Consider the following 25,753-nt stretch of genomic DNA (forward strand, 5'->3'; position numbering starts at 1 on the left):
CTGGAGTCCAAAGCGATCCTGAGCAAATGAATGATACAGAAGAGATCACCACTCCAGACTTCAAAATATACTGAGAGATATTGTAATTAAAAACAGCATGGTATTAGCACACTATACACCCTGCACAAAAAAGTTGGCTCCAAATGGATTAAACACTTCTAGCAGGTTACAGCATTTTAGATTTCACATTGAAGAGAATGTACATAATATTCTAAATGCATATCTTTGCACCCACGGGAGAGTATAGCTCTCACAACTTGTCAGGAAGCTTCTTATGGAAAAAGTCATCACATCACAGACTCCATTCTGATTTAAAGATGGGGCTGGGGGGCTGGAGAGATGGCTCAGCGGTTTAGAGCACTGGTTGCTCTTTCAGAGGTCCTGAGTTCAATTCCCAACAACCACATGGTGACTCACAACCATCTGTCATGGGATCTGACGCCCTCTTCTGGTGGGGCTGAAGACAGCAACAGTGAACTCAAATAACAGTAAAAATAAATAAATCTAAAAAAAAAAAAAAAAAAAAGCTGGGGCTGTGCCAGGTGCTTCTCACTCCCTCCTAGGAGGCAGTGAATCTTCTCACATCTTCTGAGATCACACTGGCAGGGACTTCACAGATGCTGGATGCACTCACTGTCAGCACCACTGACAATCAAACCTCTCTCCCCTTTTATGTTTCTTAAATAGTTTTGTAGTTATATTTCAGATTCCATCTGATAAATTTCTAAATGATAAAAATAATCCTAGTCTTGTTTTCTGGGGGAGTTCCAAATGAAAATATGTTCTTTCACTGATAATAATCCAGGATTTGGGGGCTAATTCTTTTTATCCAAATGATACAAAAGACATCTATATCTAATAAAAACAACACTCATGATGTTTTATATCTATAAATACTGAGGTTTCTTGATTTAATTTATATCTAAAATGTTCTATAGTATAATTAGCCAGGATTAAAAAAAAGTATGCATTTGTATTTTAATGATAAAAGAGATAATACTATACTTACTCCTTCAAAATTCTCATTTCTAATCATATAAATATAAGATAGCCAATGGAATACAAATAACTATAAATACAGGAGGAACTATATATTCAATCTTGTTTAAAATATGTAAATTTCAATCTCATTAAATGCATATAAAATTTGGTTAGAGGTTTGTTTCATCCATAATCTTTACTCCATCATGCTAAACTGTACTCTTGATTACTTAATTTTGCATATGTTAATCTACTTCATATGTAAAGCACTGGTTTAAAGGAAGGAAATGTAAGAGAGAAATTATGTTATTAAATTGGAATCTCAAGAAGAAAGACAAATTTCAAATCCAGAAATATGTATTCTTCTCTCTTACATTACATCCCTACCTCAGTTTCCCCTCCTTCCACTTCTCTCACTCCGTTCACCCTCCCTCTCGCCCAAATCCTTTCCTCTTCTTCCTCCTAGGTTTCCCCTCAGAACAGAGCAGGCTTCCCAGGGATATCAACCTAAATACAACAGAGAAGCAGCTGTCTGTAGGTGAGCTGAGAATCATTAAGAGACTTGTAAATTGTCTGGCAAGCTTATTTTATGAATGGACTAGTGGCTTAAGGCTGTCTTACAATAATTAAATGAGCTTGATACCTGGTTTATGTGCTTTCCTATATTTGTGTTTTGATTTTGAAATAAAAGCATTACAAGAGTAATCAGAATAATAATTACAGAGTCTAAGTCTTGTCATGGAACAAATGTATTTTTTTTGTCAGATAAGCCTGGGCTCTAGTTTCATTTCTGATGCAGTGATTAAAAACAAAAACAAAACAAAATGAAACAAACCAAAAAAAAAAACCAGCCTTCAAAAGACAATTGTGCAGTTGTGGAGAGAGTTTGATTTGGCTTATAACTCCAGGTTACAGAGTAGCATTGAAAGGAAGTCAGCTCGGGAACATGAGACAGCTGGTTCCATAGTCAAAGACAAAAATGAATGCATGTGTGCTTTTCGGTTCTTGTGATTTTGCTCAGCCCCTCTTCTCCAGTCTCACACAGCTCAAGGCCCCCTGCCTAGGGAATTATGCCACCCATAGCGGCTGAGTCTTCCTGTATCAGTTAACCTGAGACAATGCCACCTCTCACTTTTGATCTAGCTATCCTCACTTTGTTTCTCTTCCTCCCCGCCTCCCTTTTCTCTCTTCCTCTCTTTAATATATCGACTCAGTTGTTGACTGATTTTGCTATTGGCTTCCAGGAACCAGGTTTGGCTCTATTTTTGCTCACAGAGCCAACTTTGGGTGCCATTTGCAATTTCATTGATCTGATATTTTCCCCTCCCCCCCACACTAATATGTTTTTTCCCCCTTAGGGTGAATATATACATGATTAGTGTTAAACATTTCTTTTCCTTATCTACATATAGTACCATAAACGTCCTTCTGGTTCCTGTTTTAGCTCTAACCACATTCAACATAATGTTTATTTGATTCAAATATTTGCCTTCATCCTCAGTTAAAAATATTTTATAATGATCATTTAACTTTTAACTCATTTGTGTCTGCAAATGTAAAATATGTTCCCTGAGAGTACAGTTAATATATTTATATTACATCATCTATTTATGAAGCCGCTATGAAAATCTAACTTCTAATTGGAGTGTTTAAGCCATTTACAATTATAAACATCTATTATTTATAAATAAAGTCATATTCCAATTAACCATCTTTACAATTGTTTCCCATTGGTTCTATCTGCTTTCTTCATTCTAAATAATTCTTCCTTTGACTCATTCTGATTACATTCATATTAATTAAATTTATTTTATGATTTAACAAAAAAAGCTTTACCAGTCTCTGAAAGCTTCTGAAACTTTAAACATTCTCAAGGTCCTTCACCAAAGTTTCATAACAGTAACTGGGGAGAAAGAGTCCCTGGCCTAAGAGCTGCAGCTGCCCTCGTGCATGTCAGAAGCGCAGGGATGCAGTTTTCACACTGGGTGGTTTTCACACTGATACAGACGCCCATGTGTCACTCAGGCCTCTCCTCGATCCTTAGTCCTTTAAATAACCCCAATAAACTCACCATCCAGTAGCTAGACTCAGGGTGACTCATTCCTTCGGTCTGTCATTGGTGCTTATCAGAGGTAACTAAACATTCAATCATGTCTTCCCAGGAAAAGACACATAACAAAAGCCTATGTAAACAGGCCAGGGTCCTGTAGTCTATTCCAGTTTTCTTCGGAAGCCCCTCCACGCTGATTTCTACAGTAGCTGCACGAATCTTACTCTCAGCAGCGGAGGGGGAGGGCTCCTTTCCCACACTGTCAGCAGCACTTGTCAACTGTCCTTGTTTCCTTCATGACATTTGTGCTGGCTGGGGGTGGACAGAATCTCAAAGTACTTTAAACTTGCATTTCTATGTAGTCTATGGATATTGATCTTTTCTTCAATTATTTATTGGCTCTTTGTATTTCGTCCCTTTAAAAATATCCACTAATTTCATTATTATGATTTTTGTTTAGTTATATTTGATTCTTGAAGTTCATTATAGCATCTGATAGCTCACATATATATGTATATGAATATGTATATGCATATATACATATATATCTGAGAGAAAGAGAAAGCGAGTGTGAGAAAGAGAGAGAGAGAGCTACTTTCTTACTTCAGAGGGCTCTCTTCACTCTTGGTGCCAGGTTGCCTTAGCATTGTAGATTTCTAACCTTGTACAGGCCCCATTTGTCAGGTCCTATGATGCCTTCTGTGCCATCGGCTTCCTTTTCAGAACACACTTGTCCATAAGTGTATCTTGAAGAATTTTTAGCTGTATTTTCCTCAGTTTCAGAACTCCAGTTCTTACTGGAATCTTTGATTCATTTTGAGTTGATTTTTGTGCACTGTGAGGAATGCAAATATGTGTTTGTTTATAAGTGAACATTTAATTTTCCCAGCACCATTTGAGGAGGCTGTCTCCTTTCTGAAATCTTTGCTACAAAGTAGGTGGCCATGGCTGTTGGTTTTGGTTTATTTTTGAGTCCTCTATTCTCGCCCACGGGTCTATGTGTCCAGTTTTGTACCAGTGCCAGGCTGATTTCAGCACTGGGGCTCTGGACAACAGGTTATGATCAGGAACTATGAAGTCTCTGCAGAGTTCTTTCTATTTTGGGTCGCTTTAGCTTTGTTGGGTCTTCTGTGATTCCTTAAAAATATTAAGAAAGCCTGTTGTAGACAAAAGGCCACTGGAATTTTGCTGGAAATTACACTTAATCTATAGCAAGCCTTTTGTAATATACTCATTTTCACAATGTTAGCTCTGCCAATCCATGAATGCAGGAGTTATTATTTCCATCTGATAAATTTCAAAATCTGAAGAAACACATCTGGTCACAGTTATTTCACATACATTATCAATTGATATGAAGCCTAAGGCCCCGAGACAATCAAACTCTGATGCTATATTGCTATGGCAAAGCTTCTTCCAATGTTTCTTCTTGGGTTCTACTAATCCACGTCCCTCCAGTCTGTCTGTCTGTCTGTCTCCTCCTCTCTCTCCACGTCTCTTGTATTTTTCTCTTTCTCCTCCTCACTAATATTACCCTGACTAGCTTTTTTAGCATAAACTTCCTTTTCTTGGGGCACATGTCCACACAACTATACTAAGCTATAGCTAATGGGTCCAGTCACTTGAGTAGACTGAAAAAATGAAACAGACTGGCAGGTGCACACCGGCCTGAAAGCTGTTTCTACAGGAATACGAATAAAAGTTTCCACACAGGGAAGGAAGGCCGCTGACACCCAGAAACATATCAGTTTCCTACTTGATTTAAAAAAAAAAAAAACCAAAAACCCATAGTTCTAGATTTGATTATTCCTCTGAAGAAAGGTCTAAATCACAGCTTCTTCGAGAACGGCTCAGGGATTACCTCCAGTTGAGTCAGAAAACCAGGAAGTCTGCTGTGAAACACAGTGATTCTAATTTGATTTCTTGGAAACAAATTCTTGTTCCTGGTCATGGACAAGTGGTAAAAACAGAGCATTATGGCAGACAGCATGTGAAGGCAGGGGCTGCTAAGATGGTAGGCTAGAAAAGAGTCAGGAACCAGGTGCATCTTTCTACAGCCCAGTTACTTCTTCCCCAGCTCCTGCTTACCACCCTCTCCCAATAAAGCCATTGGTTGGGTCAGAAGCCTTCAGAGCCAATCATTTTATAAAAGACCATCAGCTGATGAGTGGGTCTTACATCAAATTAGACAGCCGTTGGTTACTGCCAACACATGAGTGCCACTCAACAGAAGGGCAACTAACCATGCCCGGGACTAAAACCCTAGCCAATTTCCCAAGGCTAGTGAGGTTGTAGATTTCACAAGAAAATCTACCACCACTTATTTGCTAGATAAGCATCACTCCTGACTACATTCTAAATCTCAACCTTATACTTGTAATTGTAAATTACTTGAAAATTATAGCTCCTACCCTTCATCAAAGAAGTCTCTCTTTACAATAAATAAGGAGCATCAAAGAAAACCATAACTAGAAAACAATGCAGAGATCAATACACTGTGGGAAGCCTTCCTCCAATGGATATACCCATATTATAACTCTTAGGAGACAGAACAGAACAATTGCAAGATCCAAGATACCGAGAAGTGTGTGAAATAGTCTTTCCAGAAATGGCTGCAATATCGAAAGACATGCATAAAGAATAAAGGAAGTTCTGAGTGAGGGAAGTCTTGAGTTACTGTGTGCTGTGAGCATTGGTATGGCCACGCTAAGGACCTGTAGCCACCGGCTCAGAGATTTCGTCCTTGAGTCGTCCTCAAGGAACCAAGTAACAGTGCTGACAGCATGTGCAAAAAATGTCAGCCATGGTTTTATCTCCTGGATATTCATGGCCTGAAGACTGCTACCTTAGAGAAACTAGCTAAACTGAAACTAGCTAAACAAGCCTCCTTTTTTTATCTGTATGCAATAATTGACTCCTTGTCCAGCTGTATACAAAACCCCACTTCTTTGTTTAACTGTATAGAGTAAACACTCTGATTTCTGGAGTGCTGTGGTTTTTCCAGCAGAGAGCTCAGTCTAGCTGATCCCAGCATTTCTGTGCATCTGTCTCTCTTTTGTGTATCTGCTCACCATCCCCAATCACATCCAAATGCCCAAAGCAATGTAAGGATGCAGCAAACATGTTATCTCTAAAAGGGGGAAAAAACTCATAGGATCACAGCCCTTGACAAGGAAAAGGCAACTGGTGACTACTGAGAGACAGGGAACTAGTCTATCCCATTGCTGTTCAGTATTGGTTGTCCAATCCAAAGTTATCAGCCATGAAACCCTATGCACATAAATGGACTCAACAGGTTATAGTTATATATTTATGTGTATAATTGGAGAAGAGGCTATCAGAGCTAGAGAGTGGGGAAATATGGAAGGAGTAAGATAAAGAGGACAGGGGTGAGGGAAGAAAGAACTGTATGTCAATTTTAAAGGTACGTACGATGTTTTTAAAGCCATCAGCTTATAACATGAGAGGGCACACATGGGCCTGCTGGAAACACTTCCTATATTAGCCATTACAAATCTGTTATGCCTCCCTGGAGAACTATAGCAGCCAGTCACACATATTAACCATGGCCTTGAATGAGCTAGGGAGAGCTACGAGAGAGTCAAGTAAGCAAGCAGAGACAGGATCATCCTGAGACCCAGCATGTAGAGGCAGCAGATTCAGGCATTTATCCTGAAAAAAAAAATCACAAGACCATCCCTTGTCTTCTTGTAGGAAGGTTCTCTGATCAACTGCTTCCTCCCAACACCCCCCCCCCAAAAAAAATCAACAAACCTGTCTTGAAACACATGGTCTTAAGAACATAAGACAAAGAGATAATGTAGAAGTTCTTTCACAAGAAATTTTATGTCCCATTTCTAACATCCTAGGGCTGTTTTGTGTACTGTCTGTTAAGGGACTCAACAGGAAGGAAGTGCTCTTAAAAGTCTGTGAACCTGGGCCTAGATCCAATCCTTGTAGATGGTCTGTCCTTCCAGGAGCTGGGCACTGCACTTCCTATCACCCTTGTACCACTACGCCCATCAAAACCGTGTAACATGTTATAAACTGGCTACTCACCGTTGATACTTGTCCTGTGTACAGTGCATGGGTTAGGCTGGTGTTTCAGCCCCAAAGCTGTTAGGATGACACAGGTGTACAAAGTACTGAAAATGGACTCTGGTAAGGAAAACCAGACGTGTAGAAAGGGAAGGCCAGAACATGGACTCCAGAAGCTACTCAGCCGAGATTCAGATAAGAATTCCAGGAGCTGTACTGGATGAGAGATGGAACAGCTGCAAAGGGTTGCTAGTAAAACCCTAAGTGCATAGAGGGCAGTATGCAGAAAGAACTCAGTGTTCTCAATTCCACTGGCTCACAGAAACAGGAGGCAAAGAAGAAAACTCGGCAGCTCTGGGTGGAGGCTGACCATGACTCCCTTCCTCCTAAGGATCTACCCTCATTTTTGCCACATGCTGGTTTAATCCTTATGCTCCACATTTCCTAGAATTATGTAGAAAAGTAAATAGCTCCAGTTCAAAGGAAAACACAATGCCCTTCCCTACTGGATTCTTTATCAGGTATGAACAACACCCCAGAGGAAGGTCAGGAAGGCATGAGAGTACCAGGATGTAAGTGGGTGCTCATCAGACCATCAGAGTAATAAGTGCCTCATTTAATATACCAGGGAAGTGCAAGAGTTGCCACCTAGTGACTGTTAATGTCAAATCATCCTTTTAATCACAAAATGCTTACATACGGGAGACTCTGCAGTGTTCCCTGGTAGTAACTGGCCTCTAGAAAGTTCTGCTTTCTTCTATGCATCCATAAGCCTATTTACTCAAGAGACTTCAATGCAGCTGATTATAAGATGTCTCCCTCTCCCCCTCCCCTCCCCCTCCCTCTCTCCCTCTCCCCCTTCTCTCTCTCTCTCTCTCTCTCTCTCTCTCTCTCTCTCTCTCTCTCTTGTTCTCTCTCAGCTTATCCATTTCTACCAGAGCTAAGTAATGAGCTTCCCTCAACCAGCTCTGTCTCAAATGCCTGTGTCAGAAGATGTGTAGTGTTTAGGTCTGCATATGATACACAAAATAAAAATCTATTACTTCCTAAAGAAAAAATACGTGTGTGTCCTGATTGCTTTTCCATTCTCAGGGTCCAAAACACTGCCTACTGCTTAGTAGACACAGTGGACCCAGAAGAGTGCTTGCTGTGCAGGTGACATAACTGTAAACACCTAGGTTAAATTTTTAAGGCAAAAATAAATTGTAGACATAAGCTATTAGAGCATAATTTAGGCAACAGAACCTGGGTGCACTGGAAATGTAGGAGTCTTTGGTTATAGGAGACAACCGGAGAGGTCCTATTGCTCGATCCACTGTTGGGGTTTCTTTCTCATTCTCCATTGATAAACCTACCTTCACTCAGCAGGGAAGGAAGAGGAGGGGAGTCGAAGAAAAAGAACAGAAATACAAGAGCCTCACAGTATTACAAGAAATCTAAGGATGATTTGAAGCATTTATATACGAATGGGTATAGGTTAAATGTGAGTTTTGTTATCACACCAAGGGAGTTTAGGAATCAGTCCCGCCATGAACACAAAGGCTCGCAGTGGAAAGGATATAGAACTTTAAAAGCTATTACTACAGAGGCTAGAATAAACTTAAAATATGGGTCGTTGAATGAACAATATAAACTTATCAAAATTTTAACATATGATGTATTCATCTATAGTCCTACTTATGAGTTACTTGCCAGCAATAATTAAATATAAAAAAAAATGTGGGGAAAAAAAGAGACCAACAATAGCTCTTATGTAACAGATATGGCCAGAGTTGAAATTCATTACCCAAGTGCTCCCTCACATTTCGAGGTAACTCCAATACCGCCCACTCCTGAACCTGCTGCTCTCCATCACTGATGATCTCCTGGAGGGAGGGTGGCTCTTCCTGCTCCCCATTGCTTACTGCATTCAGCTGTCAATGGTGAAGTTTACACAGGAAAATCCCAGTGGGTGATAAGGAAGCATTGGAAAATGTAGGAAGGGGAGAAACATAGGGTGGAGGGCAGGGAGGTTTGGCCAAGCTGCTATGCGTATGAGTCATGGAGGGAACCAGCAGAGGACAGCCTGACACCCACGCAGATCAAACCATCTAGCCTTGTCCTGCTTCCACTTTCCAGCCTTGACTGCATTCTAACTGCCCTGATTCAGTGACAGCCAACCCCTTATCTCGTGGCTTCTGTCAAGTTCCCTATTCTCTTCTCTTCTTGAAGATGAGGAAGAACTCTGCTTAAAGTGTCCTGTGGAGCCTGCGCTGAGGCGTGTTCCACCATGAGTGCAGTCTGAAGTGCACTACAGGAGCCAGAAGCAGGTAAGGAGATTCTTCATGGCCTAGCCTGGGCGTGTGAATGGAAGACAATGTCTGAGCTGGGTGACACCAGCAAGGCTTTACCAGTAAAGCCAGTTGGTGTTGAAAAATTGCAATTGTTTGGCAAATTAAGTATTTATCAATGGTAATTTTGGGGCCCGAACCTTAAGTGTTAGAATTGATTGTTTGGGACTTTCAATTGTGTTTAATGTGTCTGTACGAATTCAAAAGAAACTCTTTCCATCTCTGACATTTCAACTGTGTGAAAGGACACAGAAATGGCTTCTCAAAGGTAAGTTCACTGCCATATTTCTTCTTTCAAAACTTCTCATTACGAATAGTTTCTCCTTTTCTGCAACTGCACGCATACACACATAACAAAATTGTGTCTGTTTGAATGTGTACTTGCACAGGTAAGAGCTTTTAGCTTGGTCTTGCTGGGAAAGTTAATCCTAATTGCATCTAATAAAATATGCATTTGTTCTTAAAGAAACTTAAAAACCACACACACACACACACACACACACCTATACACACACATACACATAAATACTATACATAGCAAAAATTTGCACTCATTAGATACTTACATAGTTTATAAATAATCAGCTAAATTCCTTAAAATGCTTGAACTATTTTCAATTCAACATACAGGATTGAGCATGGCCATAGTGTCAGTACACTCAGTGAGCACACGCAAGCCACCTAAAATACACTGTTTTGTTTGCTGTTGAATGTTGGAGAGGTTTTGTTTTGAGCTGTTTTTTGTTTGTTTCTTTGTTTCTTTTGTTTTAGGAAATTTAATCCTATGGAGTAAATAAGAGTAAAGAAGAAACAATATTTACATATTAATCTTTTTTGCTAAATATACAAAATCAAAATTACATTTTAGGACTAAATAATCTAAATACTTATTTATTTATTTATTTATTTATTTATTGAATTTGGTTTTTTTGAGACAGGGTCTCTCTGTATAACCCTAGATGTTCTGGAACTCACTCTGTATACCAGGCTGGCCTCGAACTCAGAAATCCACCTGTCTCTGCCTTCCAGAGTGCTGGGATTACAGGCGTGCACCACCACTGCCCAGCTTAAATACTAATTTAAAAATAACAAAATGAGGCATTCACTAAAAATATCAAAGTAACTTTTTAAGTTCTATAAACACATAAAATCCTATACTTTAATAAAATTTATAAATACATACTAGCACACACGTACACTTTCACACTCGTACATGTATGGAAAGCACATACTGTTATGTCTGATAAACCCAACGAAGAGAGGAAATACCAAGGTGCTCAGAGCTTCAGATAGAGGAAGTGGGCTTCGTACCACTTGCTGCCCTGTAGCAGCAGCACTTCAGAGGAAGCAGGACCTGAAGGAGTGAGCGTCTAACTGGAAGGCAGCTGAGCTGACCCTACCAGGATCTAAATCCCCCCGCATGCTAAGATGCTGACCCTGCTCCTGAAGACAAGTGATCTCTATCGGCTTCAGCCTGCAGCCTGCAATGGCTTCACTTGCTTCTTGTCCTGCCTCATAATCTACCAGTCATCCGTGGGTCAGCACGGCATCCGTGGGTCAGCACGCCCTCCCACGCTCCTCAATCCACTGTGGCTGCTTTCTCCCTTAGTCGTGTATTTTTAGGATGTCTTCTTTTTCACTAAATTACCACTGATGGCTTTCAAAAAAAAAAAATCACAGCAAGGATGCAGTAGTAAGGAGAAACATCTCTCAAAGTAGTCATAAGAAGGGGCAAACGGTTAATGTTAAACACTAGGCCACAAGGTACTAGGTACTAGGTACTAAGTAACAACCTGAGTGCCTGATCCACCAAGCTCCGTAAACATCAGGCCTATTTTCAAGGCCACAACACATCAATCCAGATAATATCTGTGACGTCACTAACAGCCTAATATATGAAGAAAGTATAAAGTAAATGGGGGATAAGACTCCTGCTTTCAATGTTTTCATAGGGATCTGGATCATCAGAAAAAAAAATCATTATGCAACAGATGGTTAGAGCATACAACCAATCGGTCAGTATGCCCTCCCACTTAGCGCTTAATGGTAATACCTCTATAGCATTTCCAATTCTTTGTTTTAAATTCATGTATAAGACATTCCCTGATGACACTGAAACTGGTGATTTGAGATCCACTTAGACACAGTGATACTAACATTCACATGTGTCCTACTAATACGCTGCCTACAAGGCTTTCATTCAATCTTAACTACCTGGAAAATGAATTAATGTTCAAAAAACAAAATGCCCAGCACCTCTCAGTGAACGGCATTAATTCTGCAATAATGAAGTTATCTGTACTAGTCTTTAGCACGAGACAGTGGGTAAGGAAGGAAAGGGTCATTGTAAAAGACATTTCTCATGGTTCAAGATGCTTCTGAACTCAAATGGCTGAATACAACCGTAAAGATGGTTTGCAAACAATGTTCACCCTAGTAAATGCTTTTAGAATGAACTTAGTTGAGACAACTTAGCTGTCTAAGCCTGAATCTCTAATAACCCGGAAGTCAGATTCATTGAACCAGGCTCCCGCATTTCCCTCCAGTGAGTAGCAAATGAATTATCTTGGTCTCTCAGCACAAACAGACTCTATAATACCAAGAATGAACCAGTCTGCGGAGATATAAGACACCAGCACACTTTACTATTGGCATCTGTGCTTCCAAAAGACCATCTAGTTGAAGAGAGGAAATAAAAAGAAATAAAAACTACATCAACTGAAAATTATGAGTTCAAGAGTGCCAAGTAGGCTTAGGTCAAAGGATAGGCCATTGAACTGTACCAGTGAACTTCTTGGATGTGCAATACTTGACCCTAGACCCACTGACCCAGAAACTCTAGGGATAGAACTCTGCAGCCGAGATCTGAACAAGTCCTACTAGTAATTTAGAAGTTCAAATTTGAGCTTCAAATGTAGAATTATCATACAAAGAACATACATTGGGCAAACTTGTAAATCATGCTATTTCAAAGTGCCTGGTCACCCATTGTCAAACTGAGTGCTTTCATCAGAGACAAAGTACTACCTGGGATTTCAAATTAGCTGTGAGTCTACCGTGATAGCCATAGAATCTACCAATGTGGAAAAGGAGTACTGTCTTATGAGAATCTGGGCACATCAGCTTAAAAATCCAATTACAGTACAAGTGTATTGCTTTTTTTTAATAGGTTATTTATTTACATTTCAAATGTCCTCCTTTCCCGTTTCCCCCCAAAACCACCCATCACCTCCCCCCTCCTCTTTGCATCTATGAGGGTGCTCCTCCACCCACCCACCCCTGCTTCACCCCTTAAGCTACCATCCCCCTAAGCTAGCGCTTCAAGCCTCCACAGAACCAAAGGCCTTCCCTCCTATTGATGCCAGATAAGGCAATCCTCTGCTACATATATAGTTGGAGACATGGATCCCTCCTTTTTTACTTTTTGATTGGTGGTTTATTCCCTGGGACCCCTGGGGGTCTGGTTAGTTGATATTATTGTTTTTCCTAAGGAGTTCAATCCCCTTCCGCTCCTTCTTTCCTTGACCTAACTCTTCCATTGGGATTCCTGGGTTCAGTCCAATGTTTGGCTGTGAGTATTTGCGTCTATATTAGTCAGGTCCTGGCAGAACCTCTTAGGGGAGAGCAATACCAGACTCCTGTCAGCAAGAGCTTGTTGGCATCAGTAATAGAGAGTAAAGTCTAGTTTAAATTCTCAGCATCCTGAGCAACATATAAAATAGATGTGCTTCCACCCAACACACAATTTCCCCAACCATGTCTTTAAAATCCCTTTTATCAAAACTTCTGGCTCCTCCTTTTGGTTCAGATAGCATCCTAGAAAAGGATAGTACTTGTAAATAAATTACTTATCCTTCTAGGAACAACTTGGCTGTCACAACTCACAGGAAAACCAAGTTACCAAAAAGCTTCTCAATCTACCTATACATTTAATGTTGAAGTCAATGGTGTCTAATCAATTTCTGTTCTCTTTGAAATCTTCTGATTGTACTCAGGCTAAATTAAACTGCCAGTCCTCCACTCTCCACAGAAGTCAGCCATCTACTATTTGTGAAAAGCATCAAGTGTCTTACATGTCAGGTTCTGGCCTCTCATCCTTCAGATAAGAAAACAGCACAGAAGGCTGCTGGTTTCTATCTAGTTACAGAGCTTCTGCTGTTGGAGTTAAGATTTCAAAGAAAAGAGAAAGATCAGCTGTGAGACATATGGGAGTTGGCCCAGAAGACACTGTTGTGTTGGTTTGTCATTGTGGAAAGAACTGGATGACTGTTTTTCCTGCACATATCCTAAGGGTACTGAAAGAATTGAATTTAATTTCATTCTATAAAAACCTTATCACATGACAACCACAATTCCAGATGCTATAGATACTCTGCATGAAGAACTGTCCTCTGGACCCCATTCTAATGGGTCACATTAAGCATTACTTTTAATATAACCAATGCTCTTATTCTATTACTATCTTTTAAGTTACACTAATGATCTTGAGCACATAACTTTTTAACACATTTTTTAACTAACTTTAAGAAAGATCTGGAGGAGATTCTAATTTCAGTACAAGTCCATGAATATTTCGGGTTTGTTCTAACCTTGCTGGGAGCTTACAGCTCTACATTTACTAACAAACAAAAGAAAATATAGAAAAATGGTTTTGGGGCCCTGGTGTTTAATATCCTCTTCTTCTCCTACCTCCTGAAACTGTCTTTCTGCCGAAGGACCTAATTGCCTGCAAGCACCACCTTTACAGAAGTGAAAATAGGAAGGGAAAGGCTGGAGTCTCACAGGAAGAGAAAACCTAGGGCCAGATGTCCCCCGCTATCACCAAGCCTGTGATGCGATTGAATGCGGCACTACCTTCTTCACTGTTGGCACTAAAGCAAACTGGTTAGCTAAGAACAGAGTAAGTAACCAAAACAGGCGTGGCAGGAACTATTTCTGAAAAACAAATATTTTTCTTAAACTATATTTTATACCGTGTGTGTGTGTGTGTGTGTACAAGTATGGATGAACTACATGAAGATAAGAGGGCAAAGTATGGGACTTGGTTCTCTCTAGACATCATGTGGACCCCAGGAGTAGGCTTGGCAGTAGCCACCCTTACCCACTGAGCCATTCTGTTAGCCTTTAAATGGGTTCTTTCAGCTTTGAACTCACAATTTACTGCTCAGTCTTTTGATGCTGTGACAAAACCTATTACGGAATAACTACAGATCTGCATTGATTTTCTTTCCTACAAATGTAGCACATGGTCAGTTTAGTCTGCTTCCTTAGTACATTTCAAATAGTGAGAGGGTGTTTTAGACAACCAAGGCGCCACACAAATAAAATAACTCAGGCCCAGATTAGATTTTAAATCCCTGAAGAGAAGGAACTCTGTTCTTAAGAGTTAATTTTCCCAGACAATGGGTAGAAATAAGGAAGGCCTTACACCAAACTGGCAACAATAGGCTAAAGCTTTGGTTAAAGTCCCTCTGTTGAGCCACCTTGGAGAAGGCACAGTGTCCAGTGCTTCCTAACAGCCATGCATGTCTGCGTTCTGGAATCCGATTCTCTTCCATCCTGACTATACCACTTAGATTGAGACAGTCTCCACCAAGCTACTCCATGTCTTGGATTCCTTGCCTAGGTATCATACAGAGTAAATGAGTTAATATATAATATCCCTGAACAGTGTTAGTCCTGACACAGAAATCAACCTCTATATACCGATTGCTAGCACCATCATTGTCTTTCTCAATTAAATAGTGCAGCAGTCCAAGATGATTATAAAAAACAAGAGAAGCCAAAATTATACAATTAAATTACTTCTGACTACTTGTTTTATTCATTTGTAAAAGTTGATTAAATAGCTGTTTAGAAGAAACATTGTAACAATTATCAGATATCTGGTACAAAATTAAGTTATGTATTATAGTTCTCAACACACACACACACACACAATCTATACCACGGCTCTTACTGCAATTCCACATGTAAAAGATACCCCTTTCTCTGCATCTTCACAGTTCTGGCAGATTACCTTCCCTGACAAAGCAACACATGAAAAAGCACATGGCATAACTTGGAAAAACTTAATTACACTAGGATATTAGAATAGGAGACGAGAACAGGGAGCAAGCTGTGAGTGCTACCTCAAAGGGGAAAATAACATACAGATTCAGGAAATTATAAATGGGTATATGGTCTATGGACATGATGTGCTTAGTAAGCAAACAAAACACCAACTAGTGTCCTTAAGGACCCCAAAACATGGCTTACCTGATTTGTAATATTGCCTCTCTAACCCCTGACGTGTTATATGACTTGTTGCCCATTCAAAAGCCAACATCTTTGCACAGTCTGTCTTTGAGTGCTCAGGCATTAAACAGACTCTAGCATTTCTACCATCTTTTATATGTCTATAGCATTTACAAATGAAGCAACAATCCAGTCGATAATGTTCAACACCCGTGCTGCTTCAAGAGGAAGTGTTTATGCCTGTGACTTTGTGCCTACTTAATTGAAACAATGATATAAACTATATATCCAGAGAAAGTAGGTAACTACATCATTCAAAGAAGTTAAGCCACTATGTAAGCACTACCCCAAATCATGATTAAAAATTCCACGAGGCCTGGAGAGTTGTAGAGTATTTGCCTGGTGTGTATAGATATTGCCAAAAGGAAAATGAAGGCCATCACAACAGTTCCCTTGCAGGTCTTCCTTAGCACAAGCCTACATTCCATTCCAGTTTCTATCACCACAGCCTGGTTAGCCAGCAATCACTCTGCATTCACCTGTTACCACACAATACCTACCCCACCCCCACCCCCATGCCTGAATTCTTTCACTTATTATTAGGTATTGAGATTTAATCAGCTTACTGACATGTGACTGCTATCACGTCACAGTTTATTTCCCCCTTTTCACCTACTGATGGGAATGTGGGCTGCTCCCAGGTAGAGCTACCTGAAGAAAGGTTTTACAATCATTGTAATCATTCTTTGTAAAGGTAACAGGCGCTTTCATTTCTCTTGTGTGAAGCAAAGGAGCAAAATTATTAGGCTATGTGGTTATGTGCTTAACTTGATTACAAGTCACAAAGCAGATACGCTATTTTACACTCAGAACTAGATATCCATCATCAATACTCAATTGACTTGTCAATTCTTAGTACTGTAAGGTTTTTATGGGGAACTTCGAGAGAAATTCTGAGGGTTTGGAATTACTGTTTCTAGTAGTTTTTTTGTTTTTTTTTTGTTTGTTTGTTTGTTTTGTTTTTGTTTTTTTTTTTTTTTTTTTTTTGTTTTTTGGTAGTAGTTGTGTCTTTTTAAACTTCTTTTTAAAAGTAGGATTTTAAGTTTGAGGGCTTGCCTCAGACTTACAGTCTAGCCCAAACTGGCCTGGAACACTGCATTCTTTCTCTTCTTCCCAAGAGTTGGCATTATAGGCAAGTACTGTTGTATCCAGATAGGTCACTGTCATTTTAACCTCCATTTCCCTTTCAGAAGTCTGTGTCTATTGCCATATCCTCCGGGGTCAAACAAAACTTGTCTCCTCAAACTCGTCACTTATTTTCTTATCTGAATTCTTCTTGTATTTTCTTTTTTGTTCTTTTCTTTTCCTTGTGTTTTCAATATACTTGGTAATGAAGGTTCTGTAAATATCTTAATGTTTTTGTTTTGTTTTTTTTAACCAGAGATATACAGCACATTAGTTTCTTTCCTATTGCTATGATACAACAACAGACCAAGGCAACTTATAAGAAGAAAATGTTTAACTTGGGGCTTATAGTTTCAGTTCCACCATTATTGTGGGGGCACGGCGGCAGGCAGGAAGGTGTGGCAGTAGTGTCTCATGGAATGAAAAAAATCTAAATTTTAATAAGGCACAATATTACCTTTCCCTTTTATCGTTAGTGTATTTTGCATCCTAAAAAATCAACTATCCACATTTAGAAAGATATTCTGTTTTTTTCCTAGAAGCATTGTTGATACATTTTTACATTATGTATATATATATCTTGAATTAGTCTGCCTATAACTATCTGCAAAAAAATGTTTTATAAGAGATAATTGATTTATAAATATTCTGTAGGTCAGAAAACTATATTTTCTAATGGTAAACTACATGCTCAGCTTCAATGACAACTTTTACAGAAAACACAGAAGCCAACACAGGATTAAGGCTAGGGAGATAAAATTGTAGTAAATGGGCTTGCTGCTCTCCCAGAGGACCCAAGTCTCAGCATCCATGCCAAGAAAATCACCCCTCCAACTCCAGGGGGTTTGACACTCTCTTCAGGTGCATACTCAGTCACATGCACACGCAAACATATCCACTAATAAAAAGGCACACACATACATTTTAGTCAGGCATGGCAGTGTACACCTTTAATTCCAGCACTTGGGAAGCAGAAAGGAACAGATCTCTGAGTCTGACAACAGCCTAATCTACATACAGCAAGTTCCAGACAGACAGAGATATATATACACACACACACCCATGCATGCACACATATAAACAAAACCAAAAAACAACAAGGTAACAACCTAGAAGCATCTCTTTAGAATGGGAGCCAGGCTCACCCCGCCCAAGAGAGCCTTCTCAGAAGACGGGAAGATGAAGTTCCTGCCTGTATACAGTCAGCAGTTTAAACCAATACAGAAAATAATCATGTTTACTCTAATGTGTGTTTTCTTCTACAAACACACATTAGAATAAGTGCTGGGTCACTGGTGTGGACTGAGTTCTTTTGTATTGATTTGGCTCCACAACCCAGAGGACAGAGTGGCTCTGATCAAAACTTTCCTATATGTGAAGATCTGTCTCAGAAGACATGTTCTCTGTAGCCTGAGATCTTTTATGGGGTTTAAATGCTATTATATTTATTCTTGAAAAATATCAACTTAGAACATAAAGAGAATTGTTTCTGCTATTCAGATAAAGATATCGTTAATCACAGAGCGTGTTATATTAGAGCATTACAAGCCATTTCCTCGAGATGTACTGTCAAGTTAGAAGCCTGGTAAGAGTCAAGTATTCATCTCCACTTTACTGGGTTTTGGAAAAGATGATATATTTAGTAGAGAGGTAGAGCACACACACAAAGATGAAAACACTGATCTACAGAGCCGTATTTTGACAGCTGCTTCCTCGTACTGTGCTTGTTTAGCACGGCTCACGTCTTCTCCCAGTTTGGAGTCTGGCTTCTGGCATTGCATGGGACGTTGTCATGGGAAACAGCTGAGAGCGAAGGCCCATGAACATGAGTGTAAACAAGGCTGATTTCAATAATTCTCTGAAATAACATTTCTTCACGAAAACTTCAAGTAAACCGCTCAGGAATAAGGATGAAGATATGATGGAAATGCATCCTATGAGCCTGAGCCTGCTCATTTAAAAGAAAGAACGGAGTGAGGCATTTAATTTTCTGTTCTCAAGTATTTCAGCTATCAGCATTTCCTTAATAGTAGCTATGTTTATGCCTTTCTTTACACACAATGGGAAATCCTTTTCATAGCCAAAGGGCAAAAAGTGTAAAAGAAGCAAAAAAAATTGTCTTCAGTCACATATATTTTTTTTGATGTGTTTAATGATTTCAGTCAAAATAATTTGTTTTTAAACAGTGTAAGAAAAGCTTCCATGCAAGAAATATACTGGAATTAGCTACCCCCACTATAAAAATAATTCATTAACTATCAAGGAAATCTAAGTGTCTTATACCGTCCTGAATCGCATTGCAAACACTCCAGAAGAGACTGGAGTTGGCCTTGTTGCCCTGAACCAAGTCCCAAAGCTTTGCTCCTGTTCCCAGAACTCCCTTCCGGCCATTTATTCATGTCACTTCCTCATTCGCTGCACCATTTACGTAAACACGGCTAGACCATTAAATAGGAAGCAATTAAGTAGCAAAAAAATAGGTAACAAGGTATCCCCTATCTCAAATATGTAACACCAATGTGGATATTCATGTTGTCTCTGTGTGTTGTAAGAGTGTTGCGGCTGATGGAAATCAAAGCCAGGCCACTGGGCATGCTAAACACACGCTCTAACAGGGAGCCGTATCACCGACACTCTAGTTTCAGTTCAGTAAAGTGACTTCCACAAAACTGAAGCTATGGAGAAAAATCGTATTATCAGGAATCCAGTGAACCCTTATAAAAAAGTGTATAGAACCATCGTTATGCCTGGCGGGCGGTGGTGGCGCACGCCTTTAATCCCAGCACTTGGGAGGTAGAGACAGGCAGATTTCTGAGTTCGAGGCCAGCTTGGTCTACAGAGTGAGTTCCAGGACAGCAAGGGCTACATAGAGAGACCCCGTCTCGAAAAACTAAAAACCAAAAACCAAACGAAAACAACAACAACAAAACAAAACACAAAGAACCATCATTATATTATATTTTCTATAGCAATATTGTACCACAAAGAAAAGCACTGGGGTGAAAGGAGGAGCTAAGAGGAGGGCAGGAACCTGGAATGACATCAAAGTGCCCCTGTGCATCCTGTCCAGGAGACCCCATGCCTTGGGCTTAGGCACTCCTGCAGTGAAGTAAAGTCAACACACAGTCAAAGCCTCCTTTGTCTTTTCTGCCACCTTTAATTCCTAGGGCCAGGAGAGAAGGTTCCACAGCTTTCCCTAGGCCCCTGAAAATGGCATCTACACTTCAAATTGGAGGTATTCCCACTTATTTTAATCTACCATGAGAAGTAGTTATTTCAGCAAAGCCACACCTGCATATAAGACATACCAAAGCAGAAGTGCTCCCAGTGAGGCCATTCCCACCGCCCCGGGGGACAAGGTTTAGAACGCCCTGGAGCTTGTCTCTCACTAGCCAGCTTTATGCTTCCTGTCCCAAGGAGAGAATTCCTGGAGATATATATACATATAACAGAAACATTACCACGGATCTGAAGGAAGGTAGGATATATGGGTGGGAAGGGCCTACAAGGGTGCCCTTAAAACGATATGAAGGAAGTCTCAAAAGCCTTTTAGCATGTAAGAAAAATAAACACGTAACAGCAGGTAGGTGCTAGGCAAGGTTTAGTAGCCAGAGCCTTTCACCGGAGGATGAGGGCAGCAGAGGCACAGGATCTCTGTGAGTAGGACGCTAGCCTGCTCTGTGCATCACGTTTCAGGCCAGCTAGGTTTTACCATGAGCCATGGTCTTAAAAAAACACAGGTAGTGTGCAGAATGGTACGAAATCAGTCCACGTAATTTCTGCTTCCTGGAAAAATCTTAGAGATTCCAAATCTGCCTTTGGGAAAAAAAAAAAAAAGAGGCAGACTCAGTTTCTCTAACCTTTTTCATTTTGAGAGAGTATACGCAGACGTGTGCACGTGTGCAATACAGAGGTGTGTGAATGCGGAATGGCACGTGCCAAAACTTGCGCGTGGAGGTCAGAGGACAATCTCCGGCGTTCCATCTTGCTTGAGAATGGGTCTTTTTGTAGTTTTTTCCACTGTGTATACCAGGTTTAATGAGCTCTGAACATCCAGGGATTCTCCTGTCTCCCCATGGGGTGCAGGAATCACAGAACTGTGCTTTACACCACTCCTGGGGATTCAAACTCCTCCTCCACCTTCCTCCTTCATTCTGAGCTATCTGTTATATTACCCTACAACACTGGTCCTGGAGAAAGACCACCAATAAACAAACCGCGAACGACATCAAGAATAGCTTTGAGACAAGGAAAGCCGACAGCTTCCCGAGGTGAACCATTTGGGCCATTTTTATATCACTATGCCAGAACCTAGTTTGTGATAATAGCGTGCTGTCCTGCAAAGAATGGGGTCAGAGGCAAGATGCGATGCAGAGAGCAGATGCAGGAAAGGCTGAGGACCTCCCGTCGTGGAAACAGTAAAGCCCCTCCTTAAAAGAGAAAAATCTGCTGTAAATCGAAAGCCCAGTAGCCTGAGCCACGGATTGGGAGGAAAACTGATGACAGTGAAAATTTAAGGAGCCCAGTAGAGTAACTGTCCCCAATAAGCTAAGAGCTTACAAATGTCAATGGCTCTCTGCAGTTTTATAATAATATTTTATAATAATAATATTATTATTATTATTATTTTCTCTATTCTTTGTTTACATTCCAAATGCTTTCTCCTTTCCTGGTTCCCCCCACCCCATCAGTCTCATAAGCCCTCTTCCCTCCGCTCATTTCCCAATCAATTCCTGAGTTCTTTTCCTTCACACAGGGTAACTTTCCAACTCTCTCCTGCAGAGTCTGTCTGCCCTGCCCTGCCCTCAGACATCTCCCTCCCTCCCTCCTTCCGTTCCTCTTTACAGGGACTTTGCATTTCCTCATAGAAAAACTGGCTGCACACCCCAGTAGCCATTTTATACTGAAACAAGCAGGCTGGGGGCAGGAGACAGTGTAGGAACCATGCCTATGAGAAGTCAATTGAGACTGCTATGACTACTACAGACCAGAACAGACAGCTATGAGATGAGGCAAGCAGACAGGAAAAGTACAGGAAAATTTCCAAGGCATGGTGGCATCCTTGGGGGGAGGGCAGGGGAAGGACACATCACCAGGAAGGGAGGCAGAGACAGTCTGGATCAAGGAGACAGTGTGAGGACATCATTGGGCAGGAGCAGGAGTCATACAGAGCCATGACGACTGGCTTTGAAACCTGGATTTCATCCAGCTACCTTGAGTCAATCATAGCCCCAAAGAGAGATGAGAGGCAAGAAGGAAAACAGGGAGCCTCTTCTTCACTGTAACTGAAGGAAGGTTTTCAGTAATTAAGCACAACCTAGGCAGGAACAGTGTTATTAGAAACACCTGGTGACATCCAAGCCCTATTTGAAAACCCTCTATGCTGGCGGAGGCTCAGCTGAGAAAAGGTTACTTTGTGCAATCATAAACCAGCTACCAAGTTTCTGCTTAAATTTCCTAGACTGCAAGAAGTCTTCAATAAAAGCCTTTTTTCTTAGCTAACAAAATGCATTGCTATTGCTTTCCTTGGTACAGAGTCCAGTTCCTAGGACAGCACATCCAACAATGACTTAAATTTGACACTATGTGAGTACGGACTCTTTGAAGTACATCAAACAAATAATTTCTAAATGAGGGAACAGATAGTGGCGGTTGTGTATAGACAAAAATCAAAGTCTAGCCTTGGAAGAAGAAAGCAGGAAGCACTCAGAAAGGACTGGCTCAACCTGATTTCTTTGATTGACATCAGCAACTCAAGAATAAAAGGGGAAAGCTTCCAAACCTCAGACAGAAAAGTCATCCAGAGAATGGGGTAGGAGAATGCAGGAGACTCCACCGGGTCCACGGGTTTTCTGTTTAAACACTGCTTACTGACAGCTGGCCACACTAACGTCAACACTGCTGTGTGGGTATTACCTCTCTACATTCTTTCCACAACCCCATGGGATACAGAGATTTTCTGTAGTTTACTGATGCATAGAGAGTCCTCCCCAGTGACTCTGCTAAGGAACAGGGATGGAGTGGTGTAGCCTAGCAATTCCAACCCTTAACCTCTGTACTGTATTAATCCCTAAGAAATGAGCTCTTGTTTACAGGGTATGTTAAATCAAGTTGCTCTTAGATTCTTTCTTTCAAACACCATTAAAGGAAGCATTAACAGTCCCACTTAAATGTTCTAAGAAACAGATCTAAGGAAATCCAACTAAGGGTGGATTTTAAGGCCTCAATAGTTGGCAAAGTTGATACGACCCACGCTGCCATTGAACTCAAGAGTGAAGTCCAGAATAACTTCACAAATGAATGCTATTTATAAGCAGTGAATATTTTGTCAGCCCTTGTTAGGATGATAAACTGTGAGTGCCACATTTGTTTATTTCCTGCTGGTTCGAGATGCTTATAAATTTCCAGCACTAGAAATGTAGTGTCACACAGTTTAAACTCAAGCAGATGCCCAGAATTTTCAGGCAAGCTGAAAGGATTCCAATCCTCTCGTTGTTTGGGCTGTTGCACAGGCTCAGCACATTGGCATGAACATGACTGCAGGTGACTCACTATAGGGCCCTGAGCTGTCGGTCCTAGAGGCCCAGGCCTGCTGCTGATCAACTCTGCACCTACTCCCACCAAGCAAACATACTGGGTCCCTCATAGATCGCACTCACAGGGGGCTTTTCCCTCCCCGCTGCCCACCAGCCATCTGCTCCCACAAAGCCCTGGGGATGAGGACAAATAGTGACTGCTGGTGCTGGACGCGAGTAACTTATTCATTACAGCAAGAATGACACTTTAAAGAAAAAAATTGTCACTTTACAAGACAAAGAAGGAAGTTATTACTTTTTAAGGATTAAGCCCTGACCTTCCTACTGGTCTATACTGAGTGCTTTGGAAGATGTCATTAAAAACAGGCTCTAAAGAGACGTTGGACCTTGGGTCAAAGGAAATGAACAGTGATAATAGGCTTGTGATGTTTCTCACAGCAAGGACATAGGGTCAAAGGAAATGGACAGTGATAATAACCTTGTAATGGTTTCTCACAGCGTCAGTCAGTTTCCTCGGGCTCCTTTCTCCACTTTCACAAAGAAAGCCCCAACTATTCAAACCCAGCCATAGACTTGGGACCTGACACAGACCTGGGACCTCCCAGGCCAACCCGTACAGGGAAGAGGGCCAAGGGCTGTGCTTGACCGATGAAATGCAGTGTTATGAACACGTCTGGGTACACACACACATGCACACATATACATGCACACACGTGTGCACACACGTACACACACTTTACAGAGCTTAGAGATCTCACTTATATATTATAATAAATGTGTTTATCACACAGCAAAGCTGGGATTTGTTTCCAAAACATCAGAATTAAGACCTGAGATTTATAGAAAGCAAAGCTCAGAGGAGACCACAGAGGAGGAGGAACCACGACAAAACAGAGGGGAGGAAGAAACGTGGGGTAACCACTGTAGACCCAGATATCTTTTTGGAAATGTCATGGAGCTTTCAAGTAGTAGATGAAAGAATCCAACAGAGTATTTATACTTCAAACATCTCCAGCAAAGTGTTTCCCAGGACACGTCAACACTGGATTACGCCAGCACTCACTATACAAGAGGAGACAGCTCAGAACTGCCTTAAAGTTCATCCAGGCATCAGTGAAACGCTGGGCTCTCAAAATATTTTAGTTCCCATGGATCCTACTCCAGCTCTCCAGCCTGCTCATCCTGGTGTGAGGCATGTTTGCCCAGGACACCAGCGCACTTCTGTGGTTTCGCACTCCCAAGCGTCCCTGGTATAAACTCACTCTACTTTTTTCGGTTGGTTAGGATTTGGATGAATGGATGTTTTCATTTCATTTCAATCCATATAGCACAGAAAGGTCCTCCTTAAATCTTATAGGCACAAAGAAAAGCTATGCCTGGCTCAAGGGAGCTTCCCTGCATAGTGTCAAAAGCCTGCCACTGTGCTCAGGGCCACTGAAGTCCACAGCATGGCAAACAGACATAGAGAGGAAATAACACTGTGCTAGGTGACTCTCAGCCTATTTACTAACACTCCTTCTTCTTTGTATATTTAAAATATCCAAAGTGCTCAATGCTCTTAGAACCATTTTAATAAATGTATTTAATACTGGTAATAAAAGTATATAATAATCATATGCATAAATGTGTAAGGTACATATATGCATCACTTAGGAAAATCAAAAATAATCAAGTAATATTGAAATAATTTTTTTAAAAAGCCAGGATCCTAGTGGTTGCATTGCCTGACCCCATGTCTGTCCAGCTTGCATATGCACACACTGAGCTGAGCCAGGAGCTTCCCTCCAAGTACAAGCCAACCTCAGACATGCTTGAAGTCTGTCACAGTGCTAACATAGAACTACAGACTCACCACAAAGAACAGCAGACAGTGGCTAATCAAGTGTAGGTCACCGTGACCCAAGTACATAGATTCCAGTTGTTCTAAATTATATGTCAAAGATGGCAGCAGTTTCATGAAATTCACTTTTTAGTTAAAGAATAAAGAAAATCATAAATCAAGACACTTATACACATGTGCAAATATCAGGCAAGCAGTTTATAGCAAAGCAGGGAATACTGTGTATATAAGACTCAGATACCATCTGATGACATTCTTAGCCTGGGTTGGTAGAGTTAGTGGTCTGTAAATACATCCTGAAAGGTTACATCCGATAGTCACAATGATGTTAGTCAAACATGGAGGTGGGCAAGGAACCTCTAAGAAGGGGCTCAAGATAGTCCAAGATAAACTGTTATTAGACTCTGGACCTGCAACAGTCCAACCTCCCCACAACCAGGGAAGCGCTATTGAGTCCAGAGGTTCATCTGAAGTGTGACTCTTTCCAGGGACTTCTGAACACACTATAGACATGAATTCCAAATATCACAAAAGAGATACAAGATATGCATTCAAA

General features: G+C 40.8%; 2 protein-coding genes across 11 annotated transcripts in view; one reads left to right on the top strand and one right to left on the bottom strand.

The window, feature by feature from the left end:
- Positions 1-25,753, bottom strand: part of Med12l (mediator complex subunit 12L) — a 307,885-nt gene that overhangs the window by 152,026 nt on the left and 130,106 nt on the right. The gene's annotated exons all lie outside the window — the stretch shown is intronic.
- Positions 9,227-25,753, top strand: part of P2ry14 (purinergic receptor P2Y14) — a 36,833-nt gene continuing 20,306 nt past the window's right edge. The window contains exon 1 of the mRNA XM_052180464.1: positions 9,227-9,378. The gene's annotated coding sequence lies outside the window, so the exon portion shown is untranslated. The remainder of the gene's footprint in view (positions 9,379-25,753) is intronic.

This window comes from Apodemus sylvaticus, chromosome 4 (genome assembly GCF_947179515.1).
Source record: "Apodemus sylvaticus chromosome 4, mApoSyl1.1, whole genome shotgun sequence".
In the NCBI taxonomy this organism is placed as follows: Eukaryota; Metazoa; Chordata; class Mammalia; order Rodentia; family Muridae; genus Apodemus; species Apodemus sylvaticus.